The following is a 16899-nucleotide window of genomic DNA, read 5'->3' as shown; positions in this document are numbered from 1 at the left end:
ATTTTTCATGACCTAGTAACACATCTAATAGCATTTATAACATCATTGAGAACAGATATCCTTAATATCAGGACTATCCAACTCAAACCAAACTTAGTAGTTCTTGACAACAGTGCATTCAACCAAACAAGCTCTTTAGCTTATATTTCACTATGACTTCGCACTTTATGCATATACCAAGCCTTCAAGTAATAATTTTATTACTAAACTAGCGGACGCCCGCGACTTCGTCCGCCCTTTAATCCAACCCTTACTATACGGGATACGGGATATACGGGATAGGTTACTCCATTTTTAAAGCGATACAGTAGTATCGCTTTAAAAATGGAGTAACCTATCCCGCTTTCCCGACATTTCCCTTCACTGCTCTGCTCTTAATAATCGTAGCGTGATGAAAAGTAGACTATAACCTGCCCAGGAGTATGAAGAATAATTGTACCAAGTTTCGTTAAAATCCGTGGAGTAGTTTTTGTTTCTATAGCGAACATACAGACAGACAGAAAAAAAAATTACTGATTGCATTTTTGGAATCAGTGTCGATCGATCACTAATCACCCCCTGATAGTTATTATGGAAATATATTTCGTGTACAGAATTGACCTCTTTTTACAGATCCTACTAATATTTGTATGAATGTTTGCAAAAAAGAACGCGTAAAATCAACGCTTAAGTAATTTTTCAGCACATGGTATGAATAAACTGCACTGAAGGTAGGGATTTTTGTAATTTGTACAAAAATCAACACAACTTAAAAAGCGTAAGATTTCGGCTAACATATATTGCGTTATTTTATTAGGCCTTGGTGTCAGTTACCACCTTTTAAAGTATGTCGTTATATTTACGGGATACCCTGTATATTTATAGTTTATACTTAGAAAGTTAAAACAATCTTAATTATTAATTTAATGCACAATAAAAATACAGGCATAAAACATAATACAATATATCCTTTTTACCCGACTACTATCCTATAAATTTAAGTTTACAATCTACATAATTTTACTTTTTATTATACTAATATAGAAAATAATTTAATCTATCCACTTACCTTGAAAAACTTTGCCGCCGGATAGAAGAACAGTAAACTTTATATATAAACTTTATTGGTCACAAAACTTATGTAAACACAGATTACACACACTATCACAATACCACTCACAGATAAACAATATTCAAATTCTATTTAAAAAAAATAGTTAATTTTTATTCTATATCCGAAAATTCGAAAATAGAAATCTAAATGAAAACAGAATAATAAAATATTTAAAAATTCTTAGATGCTTAATGACAGCTTTTCTATTTTTTTTTATTTTTTTGAGGCAAAGGTTGAATGTTATTCTGCCTGGAGTTATATCGAACTTGAACTTCCCGGAGCTCAACCGGTGGCCGTTTTGCTCGGCGCCTATCTGTCTACTGCCGTAGCCGCGTAGCGTTGTGAGTACTGTAATATGAAAACTCCGTACCGTTGGTTTACTGGCTTGGTTATACTGTGCATCATGTTTAGAGTTTGAAATCTTATAGTTCCAGCGTTTAATAGAGCTAGGTTTTTTTTTTAGTTTTTCTCAGGCTTGTAATGATTTTATTTTTAACCTCTCATTTATTTATTTCTCCTCTTTTTAATTTTTAACAATGTTATAATATACAAAATACACAAAACACTATTAAAAATTCATAAAAAAAAATTTAACCCTCCCGCTGCGGGACATTTGAGTGCCCAAGCAACCGGTGGTCAGGGCTCCAGAGTGAGGAACCTCCTCACAATACGCGCCGTCTCAAGAATTTGATTTTATTTTCAAGAACTGACGCTTGGTCGTACATATAGTAAGGCATCTCAGAATCGATAAGGCCATACTGAAGAGCAAGCTGTTGTTGGATTACCTTGGCTACTTGATTATGTCTATGCAAGTATTCGCCGTTAGCAAGGTGAGAACACCCGGACACAATATGCCTGAAGGACTCCCCAGGACGATGACACGCTCGACAGATGTCTAGAGTGCCATGATGGTTTTATTATTTTCAGACATTGTTTATTTAGGTATATTTTAAATTTTTGTAGTTTATTCTTTGTTTTAAGTAATTTTTTGTTGTTATTTATTTTTAATAACTGTTGTTTGCGCCCGTGATGTTACCATTTTAAAAGGCTAGCTGCAGCATTACGCTGAGTGGGAGTCCTTTATTTGGTCAGTGCGCTTTTCTTTTTCTTTTTTTTTTTCATAAATAATATAAAAGCTTAGTTTTAAGTTTTTAATGACTGTCTCTGTATTTCTTATCTTGGTAGTTTGAAAATAAAATCTACCTAACTTATCTAAACTAATATAAAGAGTTTGTTTGCTTGAACGCACTAATTTCAGGAGGTCTATTTAAAAAAAAAATTGAAGTCATAACCGTCACAGACTACTATTTCCAACACTAAACGGCGATAACATACATGCATAGAATAAAATACAAAACCTAACTTTTTCAAATCGGTCATGAAAATCAGTAAACATAGTACGAGTTCAAGCAGTTGCCAGTAAAATTTTCAAATTAACATCAATTTGAGGGTAGAATTGCTAACGAACATGATGTTATAATAACATTAATTACACGCAACCGCTAGCTGATTTGTGGCGAGACCGACAAGACACTGGAATTTACATGATTTTGTATATATGTGTTTGTTTGAATTAATTTTCTTATTGCTTAATTTCAAAAATTCTAAATTCAAAATTCATTTATTTCAAGTAGGCTCAGTTTACAAGCACTTTTGATACATCAGTTGAATATTTGTAAAGATTTTACCACCGGTTCCAAAGGCTGGTTCTGCTGTGAAGAAACCGGCAAGAAACTCAACAGTTGCTCTTTAAACCATACAGTATTATAATTTACAACTGATGACAACATTACAATTTCTTATAGTTTTACTTCCTGTGTGAAGGTGGAAGCTGATCCAAAGGCCTCCAAGCATGTCTATCATTAAGGAATTCATCAATGGTATAGTAACCTCGACAATCTAATTCTCGATAAAATTGAGGCCGTAGCATTAAAAGCTATGGCAAAAGTATGCCTCTCTGACAGAGAGTTACATATTTGTTCCTTTTGCCGTGGAGACCCTTGGGAATGGATTCGAAAAAATTCTCCGAATAATTTCATCGCGGCTAGTTGCCTCGACTGGTGACAGGGCTGGCTCATTTTTTTGCGCAAAGGATCAGCCTGGATGTCCAGCGCGGAAATGCAACCAGTATTTTTGCCACTATTCCACGTGGGCATGATTTGTATTGTTATTAGGATAAGTTAGCTTATTTTATTCTATCTCAATCATTGACCTCCTATAATGAAAGAACGCACAAGCATATAGAAAATTTCACTTAAAAACTAGCCAATTTTGCTTTGACAGTTTTAAAATTAAGGAAACTATATCTAAAGGCCTTTATATATAGTTACCACACTACCGACAAAGTACCGCCAAGCGATTTAGCGTTCCGATACGATGTCGTGTAGAAACCGAACGGGGTGTAGAATTTTATCCTACTCCTAACAAGTTAGCCCGCTTCCATCTTAGATTGCATCATCACTTACCATCAGGTGAGATTGTAATCAAGGGGTAACTTGCAGAGAATAAATAAAATGTCAGCCGTCACGGGGCGCCTGGCAGATGTGAAACATCGACATTATTTTCTACGGAGTATACACTATAGGTAGGAGCTCAGTGTAGCGAGAGAGATGGCTTAACACCGGATCGAGTGGGAGAGTATCACACAGTCGATTGCGCATGGCGACGCGTCGCCACACTGTACACACTACCGCATATAGACTGTATATACTATCATACAGCGTGGCGACGCGTCGCCACGCCAGAAATCGGTTTTACTTGCGGCTATAGATGTTACACATCAAAAAAAAGACGTGTGACTGCCGCGGTAAAGCTCTTGCATAGGATGTTATATCAACTTATGCAATTATAATTATTTATTTTTTTATTTTATTCATGCGTATTTCTTTTTCTTTGATATCAATTCAAGTTACACTTTTTGAGCGTGGTGACCGATAAGAAAACAAATTTTTCTTTTATTAAATAAATAAAAAGTTAATATTGTTTAAAATATTTTTATTATTTTACAATACATGTGGGTTTTTTACAGTAGCTGTTGGTTATTCAGGAATATTTATCATTGAAACTATAGGTTTATGATAACTGCAATAAGAAACATAAGTTTGCGTATTAATATCCTCTAAATACATAGAAAATACCGCGTCAATAGTGGTCCCATATTATATATTATATTATACGTCTAATCGCACGCACGCAACGCCGTGTCGAAGACTGCCGAACGGAAACGACATTAGACGATGGCCTTCAAACCACACCTCCGTGCCCGTCGGAGTGGAGAGCGTGAGGTTTTTTCGTTACGGAATTTCTGGATTCGGTCCCCGCGCTCAAGGCCCGCGATAGAAGCAATAGCTTAAAAATAACGGAGAGGTAGTCAAAATCTGACTTCATCAACCTACTAAACATAGAACATTGTATAAATAATTATGCAAGTACCCACAAATCAAATTGTGGGGAGTGCACTCAACGCGTAAGCGGTATTTCGCATTTTACATATTAAATTATAATTTCGGTATGAAATTAACGTGTGTCCGTGTTAACGGTGCGTTAATTTCCTATTAATATATATTTGAGAGCCGTGATAGCCCAGTGGATATGACCTCTGCCTACGATTCCGGAGGGTGTGTGTTCGAATCCGGTCCGTTGCATGCACCTCCAACGTTGTGAGCATTTAAAAAACAATATCACGTGTCTCAAACGGTGAAGGAAAACATCGTGAGGAAACCTGCACACCAGAGAATTTTCTTAATTCTCTGCGTGTATGAAGTCTGCCAATTCGCATTGGGCCAGCGTGGTGGACTATTGGCCTAACCCCTCTCATTCTTAGAGGGGACTCGAGCTCAGCAGTGAGACGAATATGGGTTGATAATTAATGAATATTTTTGAGCTTACTTAATAGTTTGTAGAATGGCCTGGAGTGTTTTTAAATGCATTTTGAGTTGTCCTTTGAATTTTGAGTTGGAAGTTCTTTCGCGGCTCTAATATGGTCAGCCAAGTAGTTTTGGGATTTATTGTAGTAATTATTTACTAATCCTAGCATTTTAAAATTTTAAAGTTTAGCTTCGTCATTATTATAAAATTTTTATTAATTTTCGGTAAAGAATACCCCAGAGCTATGGTAAATAAGGGATCACCCTGTATATTAGTACATTTCGTTCAAAGAAAGTTCACAGAAAGACATACTCACAGACGACGGCCTCCGTGGCGCAGTGGTATGCTGTGGTATGATTTACAGTGGTATGATTTACAAGACGGAGGTCCTGTGTTCGATCCCCGGCGGGGAAGATTGAGATTTTCTTAATTTTTCCAGGTCTGGCTGGTGGGAGGCTTCAGCCGTGGCTAGTTACCACCCTACCGACAAAGACGTACCGCCAAGCGATTTAGCGTTCCGGTACGATGTCGTGTAGAAACCGAAAGGGGTGTGGATTTTCATGCTCCTCCTAACAAGTTAGCCCGCTTTTATCTTAGACTGCATCATCACTTACCATCAGGTGAGATTGTAGTCAAGGGCTAACTTGTAAAGAATAAAAAAAAAAAGACAGACATCGACGTCATACTAATAATAAACCCCTCTCTTTACGTCAGGGGTTATAAATGGCGCTACCAACAAGGCTTTCGTAAATCTATGAATTACGCAAACAGAGTACATTGAATTTGAAATGAATAAAGTTTCATAATCAGAAAATTCCCACTCCAGTTGGAATATTTTCTTACTTTAATTAAATAACTGAACTAGGGGACAGCTGTTAATTTAATCTACCAAACTTGAATTCTAGTTTATTTCATTCAAGATGGGGAACTTTGCTTTCCAATGGAACTTTTACAATCAATGGATTTTTTATTCATAATAGACTTGCGCTTGACTACAATCATGCCTGGTGGAAAGCAATGATGAGGTCTAGGTTGGAGCGCGTTTGCCTAGACAATGCCTATTAACTCTTGTTTTCAAGGTGGACAAATTATAAGTGTTAGGAAACACAGAAGTCAGAAGGGCATTCCACATCTTCGCTGTTCTTATTAGAAACGTCGATGTGAAACGTTTTGTGCGAGTCGACTGGACATCGACAATTAAAGGATGCCATTTTAAAATCAGGGTTAATGAAAAATAGTTATTAATACCACTGTCATATAATGAGCAATGAGGCGAAGTCTAATTGCACCATAGACAACACGAGTGCCACAATGGCTAATTATGTGTAGTGGCATATAATACTTTTTCTACGATCACGATAAAAGATATTAAATAGCTAATGATAATAAAATAATAGATTAAGAAACAGTTACATATTTGCTCTAGGGGATATTGAAACTTCATGACTTGCTTAATTTCCTGAAAAACCATCAATGAAATTTGGGTCATACTGACCCAGGGTCATCGCTTTTGAAATTATTTTCACATCATTGGCGCATGACTTGGTGTCTCTATTAAAATGTCGAGTACATTGTAATAGAGACACCAAGTCATGCACCGCTTAATATATTTTATTCAGTACCATGCAAAAAACTTTTGAGCATGAAAAAGAATAAGGTGTCATATACATAACGTAAACGTAGGCATTTCTAGAGTTATTTATTGTATTCCACACTCAATTAAAGACATAATTTTTAAATTAAGTTTTTTATGTAATTCTTAACTTTTATTAATTAATATCGCTATATAAAACTTACTTACTGTAAGAAGTTAATATTATTTATATTAAATTTGATATAAGTAACAAGTACCCACCCTATAATACAATAATAATCTTCGAGAACCAGCATTTTAAGCTCAGAGCTGTTTCCCAGAATATGTAGAGTGAAGAAGCCAGTCGCTAGGCCAACCGTTAAAATACGAAATAATCGCTGAAAATTTATTCACAACAACATTTTCAGCTAAGTGGCCATTAAAATACTGTTAACGGCACGTTCCGTGAACAAAAAATACAAAATAAAGATAATATTTCGTACAAAGACTCCGTAAATGGCTCTGAAAAGTTGTAGAAAAATAATAATTCACAAAATATACTCGCAATGCAGCTTTCAAACTTTAAAATAATATTTTCAAGATAACAAATTGAAATTTGGAATTATGAAACCCCTTGACCACAGTCATAAATTTAACAAGATTAAAGACTAATTTTTAAGTTTAAATGGTGTTGTAATTTATGTGTGTATTTATGAATATCATCCGATGGACGTCCACTGCAGGACATAGGCCTTTTGTAGGGACTTCCAAACATCACGATCCTGAGCCATCTGCATCCAGGGCATATATGCGACTCGCTTGATGTCGTCAGTCCACCTGGTGGAGGTCGACCAACACTGCGCTTTCTAATGCGGGGTCGCCATTCCACCTTGGGACCCCAACATCCATCGGCTAGATGCCTCACTTTAATGCCTTACTTGGACATATTTGCTTACTATATTTAACTCATCCCCACTTCCACCTCCCGTAATTATTAACATCAAATTTCATCAAACACTCTCGAATAAGAAATCGTTCATATAAAATCCAAATCTATTAAAGTTTATTTGTAGATCGACTGAACCAATTTTCTCAGCTCAGTCTCAGCTGAAAATCAGCGCTGCGCATTGCTTTCCTGCGACGAACGGCTAATGCTGAGCTATAAACCCTTTCTGTTTGGTGTCACAGACAGTCATGTAATATCTAAGATAGGATGTACTGTTTGTGACACTAAAAAGTGAATAAACTTTTTTTTTTTCTTCTTCTTTCTTTCTTCCAATTTTCAAAATAATTTTTCTACCAATAGAAAGCCACACCACATTATTTGTGAGTATCGTTAATATTTTATCCCCGTATACACAGGGGAACGAGTACTACGCGGGTGAAATCGTGTGACATTGGCTAGTTTAGAATACGAACATATCATACACAAAGTAAAAGCAGGTCTCAGGTGTTCTTCTCTCCGAAATGTCGTAAATGAAGCGGCTCAACAGTATATAAATAAAGAAAAATAAAAAATGGTATAACAAAAAAAAACAGTCAAGTTGAATGCCTTAATAAATTTTGCCTCGAGTTCCGTATTCTTATAATTTCATCTTATTTTCTCTCTTTCCGCGGTATTATCATCAACCGCCGCGCGGTTTCACTTGCGTGGTGCCGTTCCCGTAGGAAAACGGGGATAAAATATAGCCTTCCTCGATAAATGGGCTATCTAACACTGAAAAAATTTTTCCAATCGGACCAGTAGTTCCTGAGGTTAGCGCGTTCAATCAAACAAACAAACTCTTCAGCTTTATAATATTAGAAAATGGGCCACTGCAGAGGTAATTCTCTTTTGTTATTGTAGAGTAGGTAATTTTTTTCTTTTTGTTTTAGCCCTATTACAATCTCACCTGTTGGTAAGTGATGATGCAATCTTCTGGTCTGGTGGTACTCATGGGCCGTGGCTTGTTACCTCCCTACAGGCAAAAGCGCATAGCGTTCCGGTACGATGTCGCGTAGAAACCGTCAGCGTAGTAGTAGTAGCGTCAGTAGGTAAAGGTAAGGTTAAAAATATATATTTATGATTGCTAAACTCTCGAATTCACATGGGTTTTAAGTAGATACCTAAAAAAATTTAATAAAAAAATACAACCGACTTCAAAATTATAAAAATGTTTTTACTAAACTAAAAAGCGAAAAATAACATCGTAAGTGCTACCTTCTCAGTTTGCTCAGTGCGATCAGTTTGAAGGCGGCACCATGTTAGTGATGTATTAATTCGGTTAAATCCTAGAGATTAAGGATTTTCAGACAGTTTTTTCAGAGACGACTTTAATTACCACAGCACAAACTTTTGACGGCCTCCGTGGCGCAGTGGTAGTAGATTTACAAAACGGGGGTCCTGTGTTCGATCCCCGGCTGGGCAGACTGAGATTTTCTTAATTTGTCCAGGTTTGGCTGTAGGAGGCTTCGGCCGTGGCTAATTACCACCCTACCGGCAAAGACGTACAGCCAAGCGATTCCGTTCCGGTACGATGCCGTGTAAAAACCGAAAGGGGTGTGGATTTTCATCCTCCTCCTAACAAGTTAGCCCGCTTCCATCTTAGATTGCATCATCACTTACCATCAGGTAAGATTGTAGTCAAGGGCTAACTTGTAAAGAATAAAAACAAACTTGATACTGCCTTCAAACTGATCACATAAACATAAAATTGTGAAAAACCCCCTAAGGTCATGAAATCAATGATTACTCTTGATCAAGTCATCAATATTCTCTTTCAGTGCACTTAAATTTGAGACTCGAGTATATTTGCAGACATTCGGTTATTCTTCCCCACTTTCAACCCCCAGAACTATTAAACGGCTCACCGATTTTCATCCATCAAACAAGAGATAAGAATACTCGCACATACAAATAAAATACCTTTTATACAAATAAAACCAAATTGAAATCTTCATCCGTTTGGGAGCTATGGAACAGACAGACTGACAGACAAACAGTCAGACACGTCAAACTAATAACACTCCTCTTTATGCGTCGAGAATTAAAATTAGTAATAACTTCAACAAACTAGCAAAAAAACAGTCATTCTGTTTTCTAAGGAACCCAGAATTAAATTCTCTTGCAAACATTTGCCTAATTTACATTCCATTACACGAAACTGCTATTTGAATAATTCCTAAACGAGAAAACAAAAATACTAAACATCCTACTAATATTATACGAGGCATCTCGGACCAAGGCGCGTTTGGAACCCTCGTAACTTTAATTTTAAGTTTTCGAAAGATTATTATCACCATTATCTTAAGTTTAATACCTGACGTTTCAAAAGAGCTTGTAAACTATGCCTATTTGAAATAAATTAATTTTGACTTTGACTTTGACTTTGACTTATAAACGTGAAAGTTTGTATGGATGTATGTTTGGATGGTTGTTACTCTTTAACGCCGCTACTACTGAAGAGATTGTGCTGAAATTTGGAATGGACATAGACTTTAATCTGGTTTTACACATACGCTACTTTTTATCCCGGAAAAATCCATGGATTCCCGAGATTTGCGATAAACCTGATGATTTTGATGGTATGAATGTTTGTTACTCTTTCACGACACGGCTACTAAACCGAATCACCTGAAATTTGAAGTAGAGATAGATTATAGTCTGAATTAACACAAAGGCTTATTCCGGAAAAATCCATGGTTCCTGAGGGATTTGTAAAAAACTAACATCCACGCCGACGAAGTCGCGGGCGTCCGCTAGTACTAAATAAAATAAAAATTCTCTTTGTCACAGACTTTTAGGTGCATATCCGTGTTTTTATTTAAAAAACTTATGATTTTTTTGCCGTTTTTATTTATAGATACTGGTACAGAACCATACGCAAGTTCGACTCGCACCTGCTCGGTTTTTAGTTTATTTTTTAAATCGTAATATTTATTCTCGTTTAACACGTTTGCTACGGCACTGATTTTTCTGTCCTTTCCTCTAGTGCGGTACAAGGTTTTTTGACCTCGTCACTAGGAGTACGAGGTCAATTGACCTCGTACCGCAGCAAACGCGTTAAGTGTGGTCCTTAGGGATAATATAATAAGTTTCTGTGGTCTTCAAGGATATTATAAGTTTCTAAGCGTATTCGACGCTTAATTGCTTGTCATCGACATCAGCAAAGTTGGAAGAGGTAATCCTAAGTTACGCAGTTAATGTTCGTAACTAAACAACTTATCCGGACAAACGTTGTGTTTATGGGGGTAGCCAAGATTGACTTATACTAGTAATACAAACTTAAACAGAACCCTCATGTCCGATGATTACCCTGTTTTACTTTTACGCAACGTAACGTAACGCAAAAAAGGGTTGATTTTTTTTATTAATTTTTAGTAGTATTTTGTAGTTTATTTTGTATTAAAGAAGTAATAAATGAATGGCAGAAATAAAAATAACATTAATTAACCCAAACTAAACGTATAGCCTGTGTTATAGAAAAAGCCTGTGTTGGAAGACCAAGTAACAAAAACAAACACAAAAAAAAATTCAACGGCCCATTAAAAAGCCATGCCTTCCTATACATAGGACTGTATATGAGAGAATTTTGGGAATTTTCTCAAATTTTCGGTTCCCAAAATCAATCAATAACCCCATCCGTATAACCCGTAGGACGGTGTAACGCAGCCAACGATGTAAATCTCTTCAAACATGACGTCAATTCACAAACACAACTGGGTGCAAACCCAACATATGTAAATGTGTACGAAATTCAACCTTAAAGTGTAGCGGTAAAGCTGCAGTTGCGATGGCATATTAATCATTCCACGTTTCATTAAAATGTTCATTTCCTCCTAACGCCGCTCAATTGGCAATTTGTTCGATACTAAACACCTAGCGCGAGTTCGCATACTACGAATACTTTGTTCGAATTCAAAATTCATTTATTGTTTGTGTATATATTGTAAACTAGCCCACGACTTTCTCCGCGTAAAAATCGATATCAACATTTAACCCCTATTTCAAAACATTATATTCAATAGCGGACCCCACAGAGATCGCTAAAAGCTAACGCTTTGCGGACCCCGTCAAGGTTCGCTTTCCCTTATGCGCACTTCTTCCCTACCCCTAACTTACCCTACTACCAACCTAAACCTATACAACCCTACCCTACCCATACCCTACCCCTATCCTACCCCTACCCTACCCCTTCCCTATTTTAACCTACCTCTACCCTACCCTACACCTTCCCTACCTTACCAATACCCTACCCCTACTCTACCCCTGTACTATCCCTACCTCTACCCTTAGCAAAATCGATCCAGCCCTTTAAGCGTGGTGCGATGACCAAGTGAAATAGGGACTTCTATGCTAATATTATAAAGAGGTAAAGTTTGTGTGATTGTAGGGGGTAATCTCTGGATCTACTGAACCGATTTTGAAAATTCTTTCACCGATAGAAAGCTACGTTTTTTTTACTCCGTGTTCTTTCGGGAACAGGAACCATGTTGGTGATGTCATGATTCGAAAACTATAAACGTTTTCGACGTAAACTCGTAGTGGGGTGTTGAACGCCAAACACAAACGAGATTGAAATTCCATACGCCTATTTACTTTGCCACCGAGTGCTCTACTCTTTGCTGTAGGTTTAATTATGTCAAGAGACAAGTTTTCGTTCGTTTACGTTTCGAGTAGTTTGCGCACGCTTTACCTGAATATTTCGCTAAAAACTTAATTGCAGTGAAATCAAATTCAAATTTAATTTATTTGTTTTTGTTTTGTACAAGATAGTCTTGACTGAGATATTATATTATATAATACTAGCTGACGCCCCGCGGTTTCACCCGCGCGGTTACCGTTCCCGTTGGAACACGGGTAATATATAGCCTTCGATCGATAAATAGGCTATTTAACACTGAAAGAATCTTTCAAATCGGACCGGTAGTTCTTGAGATTAGCGCGTTCAATCAAACAAACAAACAAACTCTTCAGTTTTATAATAATAGTATAGATCATAATAAGGATGAAGTCTTAGTTGGAAGCAGACTTACTTGGACAGACTACCTAATAATTTTTTTTTTCTAATTCTACGTTTTCTATATTCTGTGATTTTTAATACATCTGACGTTTTGTATGCAATCTATTTTTTTTCAAATCTGACAAACGATTTATTTTTTCATTTAATAAACAAAAAATAATCATAATCATAAATAGATTATCTCGCATTGTTTAGTTCTATAATCGTAACACATGCTACGCAATCTGTAGCAGATCTACGGCGTAGCGCCGAGTAGTTATTTTATTATTCTTTACTAGCGGACGCCCGCGACTTCGTCCGCGTGAAACTTGATGAAAACTTTCAATTGCCCCTATCCTACCCCTACCCTCCCCCTAGCCTACTCCTACCCTATTTCTCCCTACCCCCCTTTGTCGCTCGAAAGTACCACGATACGTTAAATACCTTACGCACCCTCGCCTTGGTGACGCCCACTTCGCAGCGGGCCTTGCAGCAGAAATCGTAATATTTTAATTTCGCCATAACTTCAAAACCAAACGTCCAATTTTAACCATTCAAAGACCAAATATTATCTACATAAACTATAAATCTAAATAATTTATTTTGATAAAAATTAATAGCATGAGTAAAATAAATGCGTTTAAATGTAGTCCAAAAAATGTCTAAAATTTTTAAATAAAAAATGGTTGTTTTGCCTCACTCGACATAGAAAGGTATAGTGTGTCGCGGACTTTTTTGAAGATATTTATAAGATCTACAATTAATTAAAACATTTTATAGTTCCATCTTTTTTAGTTTAGGCAGCGTACGTAAAATAAGTAACTTTTCTGGTTGATTTTTACGCCTTGTGTCTTAAAAACACAAATACCTTACGGAACCCTTTTTTTTCTAAAATAAAATTTAGCCTATGTTACTTGGGGATAATGTAGCTTTCGAATGGTGAAAGAATTTTTAAAATCGGTTTAGTAGTTTTTGAGCCTATTCATTACAATCAAACAAACAAACAAACATACAAACAAAGTTTTCCTCTTTATAATATTAGTATAGATAGTATAGACAAGTTAGCCTTTGACTACAATCTCACCTGATGGTAAGTTTTTTTTCTCTGATGTAAAGTACCAATTTAGTACTTCATAAAATTACGATCTAGCCTACTTATGTGACTAATTAGTAATTTAACTTTAACCTAAACTTATAATATATTACTATTATACTAAGATAATGACCAATAACATAATCTTTGTCTTTCACTAACTATATTACTTCTTTAAGTCACTTTGTTCACGTGGTTTTCTATATAGCACTTAACACTACACTATCACTAGTCACTAAACAACTCATGGTTTGGTCCGTAAGTCTTCTCACTGTATTCGTAGCTGGATTGCCTCGATGTTTACGTGATGGTGAAGTCTTTGTTCATGAGCAAGAGACATTATCTGAATTATTTTGGCGACGTTTCCAAATTTAAGGTACTGATGAATAACGTCATTTCGAATAATGGTAAGTGATGATGCAATATTAGATAGAAGCGGGCTAAATTGTTAGGAGTAGGATGAAAATTCACACCCCCTTTGGTTACGATAGTTTGAAAAAATTAAAGTATTGTAGGTAAGCAATTACTGTTTCTCTTAGCTTTTGCTTCAGTACCTCCCATTCCAATCTTTTGTGAAAAGATATAAAGTTGTTCGCAGGCTGCCTTATGCCAAAGAGGATAAGAATTTATTAAAACCATAAAATTTTATTGATCTCTATTAAATTCTAAGATATCGGGAATGGGTTAGCTGTTTTAGATAAAATTTCACATTTTTTCACACAAACCCTAGATAAAACCCTTGTGTAAGCCACTGTTACAAACGTATGATAGAAAATAAAGTATGTCTGGCTATCACAGGCTTCTAGTCAATCTGACAGACAACAGGTCTGTTTCTATACTAATATTATAAAAAGGTAAAGTTTGTGTGATTGTATGACGAAAACTCTGGATTTATTAATATGATTTAATTTTTTTTTTTACCAATAGATTGCCACGTTATTTGTTAGTGTGATTAGCTATATTTTATTCCCACATTTACATGGGAACGAGAACTACGTGGGTGAAACCGCGGAGCATCGACTAACTTGTAATATCAGTGTCAACTGTAATTGAAATACTAAAATACGGTTAAAACATTCATTAATAATAATTTATAAGCCGTTTGTGATCACCAAAAATGTTAACAATTATTTTGATTCAGAATTTCATTATAAAATTAATTACACGGAGAAGTCTCCTTGTTTAAAACTAGTGTGCGCCCGCAGCTTTCGTGCGTTTGAAATTCAAACAAAAAAAGAATTTTTTTGTTTGAATTTCAAACGCGAAGGCGAAAGTTTGTGTGTAAGTGTGTAAGTATGTTTGTTCTTTTTTTACGCTGCGGCTACTGAAGCGATTTGGCTGAAATTTGGAATGGAAATAGATTTTACTCTGGATTAACACATAAGCTACTTTTCATCCCGGAAAAATCCACGGTCCCCGCGGGATTTGTGAAAAACTGAATTCCACGCGGACGAAATCGCGGGCGTCCGCTGGTTTACTATGTAAAAGAGACATTTTAACCGTAACCGTGATATTTCGTTCATAAATATATTTACGGGGGCATTATTTCATCAAAATGGCTCTATTGTTCCTCTGAGTGACGTACAAAAGCAATTTACTTGAATGAAATCGGTGTCAATTTGTTTTTGTCCATTAAAATGAAAACGGATGGAACAAGGATAAAAATAATTATATCTTTTGTAAGCTATAAATAGACTTTTCTTTTGCTTCATCCTAAATAGCTTATTATTTTTAAAAAGTTTAATAAAAAATATTCAACTGACTTCAAAAACATACTGACTAAACTAAAAAGCGTAAATAACATCATACTATGTTCTACCTGATGATCAGTTTTAAGGTGGTGCTAGTCCGATGATATATTAATAATAATATCATAAAGATTTACGTTTTTTAGGCAGTGTTCTTAGCTAGTTCTATATTAGACCGAGTATCCAAAGCTGCTCTAATAGTATCTTACCAAATTTGGCTAGGTAGGGAGAACAACACGAGCAGAGAACGGGGAGTGTTGATCGATCGTCAAGGAATTCCTTAACCCTACATCCTGTAGTCACAAGTTCAGGACTCTGCTCGGAGCTCTTCTCTCTACCAAGCGATGGACCCGGCACTGCACGGTGAATCCATGGAATACTAAGATATTCGTCTCATATGAAGTACTTTCTAAAACGGCTTAAATTAATACAGTTTAGCACCGCCTTCATCTAGGTGGAAAGTTCTTGTCGACACAAATTTAAGACTTCCCTTATGTGTGTTGGGACTCCATCATCGGATTTACTCCAGACCTTCATTATATACCTAGTGCTTTAAAGTGGTTAATGGAAAAAAAATATAAAACCTTTTTTTTAATCTTTACAAGTTAGCCCTTGACTACAATCTCACCTGATGGTAAGTGACGATGCAATCTAAGATGGAAGCGGGCTAACTTGTTAGGAGGAGGATGAAAATCCATACTCCTTTTGGTTTCTACACGACATCGTACCGGAACGCTAAATCGCTAAAATGCTATTGTTGCCCTAAAAAAAATTAAATATCACATAGTCTTAAACGGTGAAAGAAAAATCGGAGAAGAAACCTGCATACCAGAGAACTTTCTTAATTCTCTGCGTGTGTGAAATCTGCCAATCCGCATTTGGCCAGCGTGGTGGACTATTGGCCTAACTCTTCTCATTCTCAGAGATGACTCGAGCTCAGCAGTGAGCCGAATATGGGTTGATAATGATGATGATGATGATGATAGTTGCCTTTACGGTTTTTGAAAGTTCCGCTAGATTTTCCAAGATCCCATCATGAGATCCTGATATAGTAACAATGGGACCACTTCAGGAGTAACTTTCACTTTCACAGTTCACTTTCAAACAAAAAATAATTATTCAAATCGGTCCAGGCTTCGTCGAGTAATCAGGTAACATACATACAAAAAAAATAACATACACTCGAATTGAGAACTTCCTCCTTTTTTTGAAGTTGGTCAAAAAGAAAGATTTCATTAACGTCTATATTATTAATAGTATAAAGAGGAAAGATTTCATTGTTTGTTTGTATTTTTTGAATAGGCTCTGAAACTGCTGAACCGATTTATTTTTTCACTGTTGGGATGCTACACTATTCTGTTCTATTCTTAATAATATTGTGTTTAGTTTTACATTTGATCATAGTTCTATGCATTTTGTGCAGTAAATTATTTTCTTTATAACTAAAAACTCGTACAATCTAACATTTTTTTTTTTACATTATAAATTGTTTGTAATTTGTGACTCTAATCCTACTTCCTACTAATATTATAAAGGCGAAAGTT

At 36.0% G+C, this 16899-nt stretch overlaps 1 protein-coding gene across 1 annotated transcript in view; it reads right to left on the bottom strand.

Moving 5' to 3' along the window:
* Positions 1 to 1201, bottom strand: part of LOC112056564 (dopamine receptor 1) — a 154066-nt gene extending 152865 nt beyond the window's left edge. Inside the window, exon 1 of the mRNA XM_052889062.1 lies at positions 1049 to 1201. The gene's annotated coding sequence lies outside the window, so the exon portion shown is untranslated. The remainder of the gene's footprint in view (positions 1 to 1048) is intronic.
* Between the last annotated feature and the right edge of the window lie 15698 nt (positions 1202 to 16899).

This window comes from Bicyclus anynana, chromosome 24, assembly GCF_947172395.1.
Source record: "Bicyclus anynana chromosome 24, ilBicAnyn1.1, whole genome shotgun sequence".
In the NCBI taxonomy this organism is placed as follows: domain Eukaryota; kingdom Metazoa; phylum Arthropoda; class Insecta; order Lepidoptera; family Nymphalidae; genus Bicyclus; species Bicyclus anynana.
This window is presented reverse-complemented; position numbering and strand designations above follow the sequence as displayed.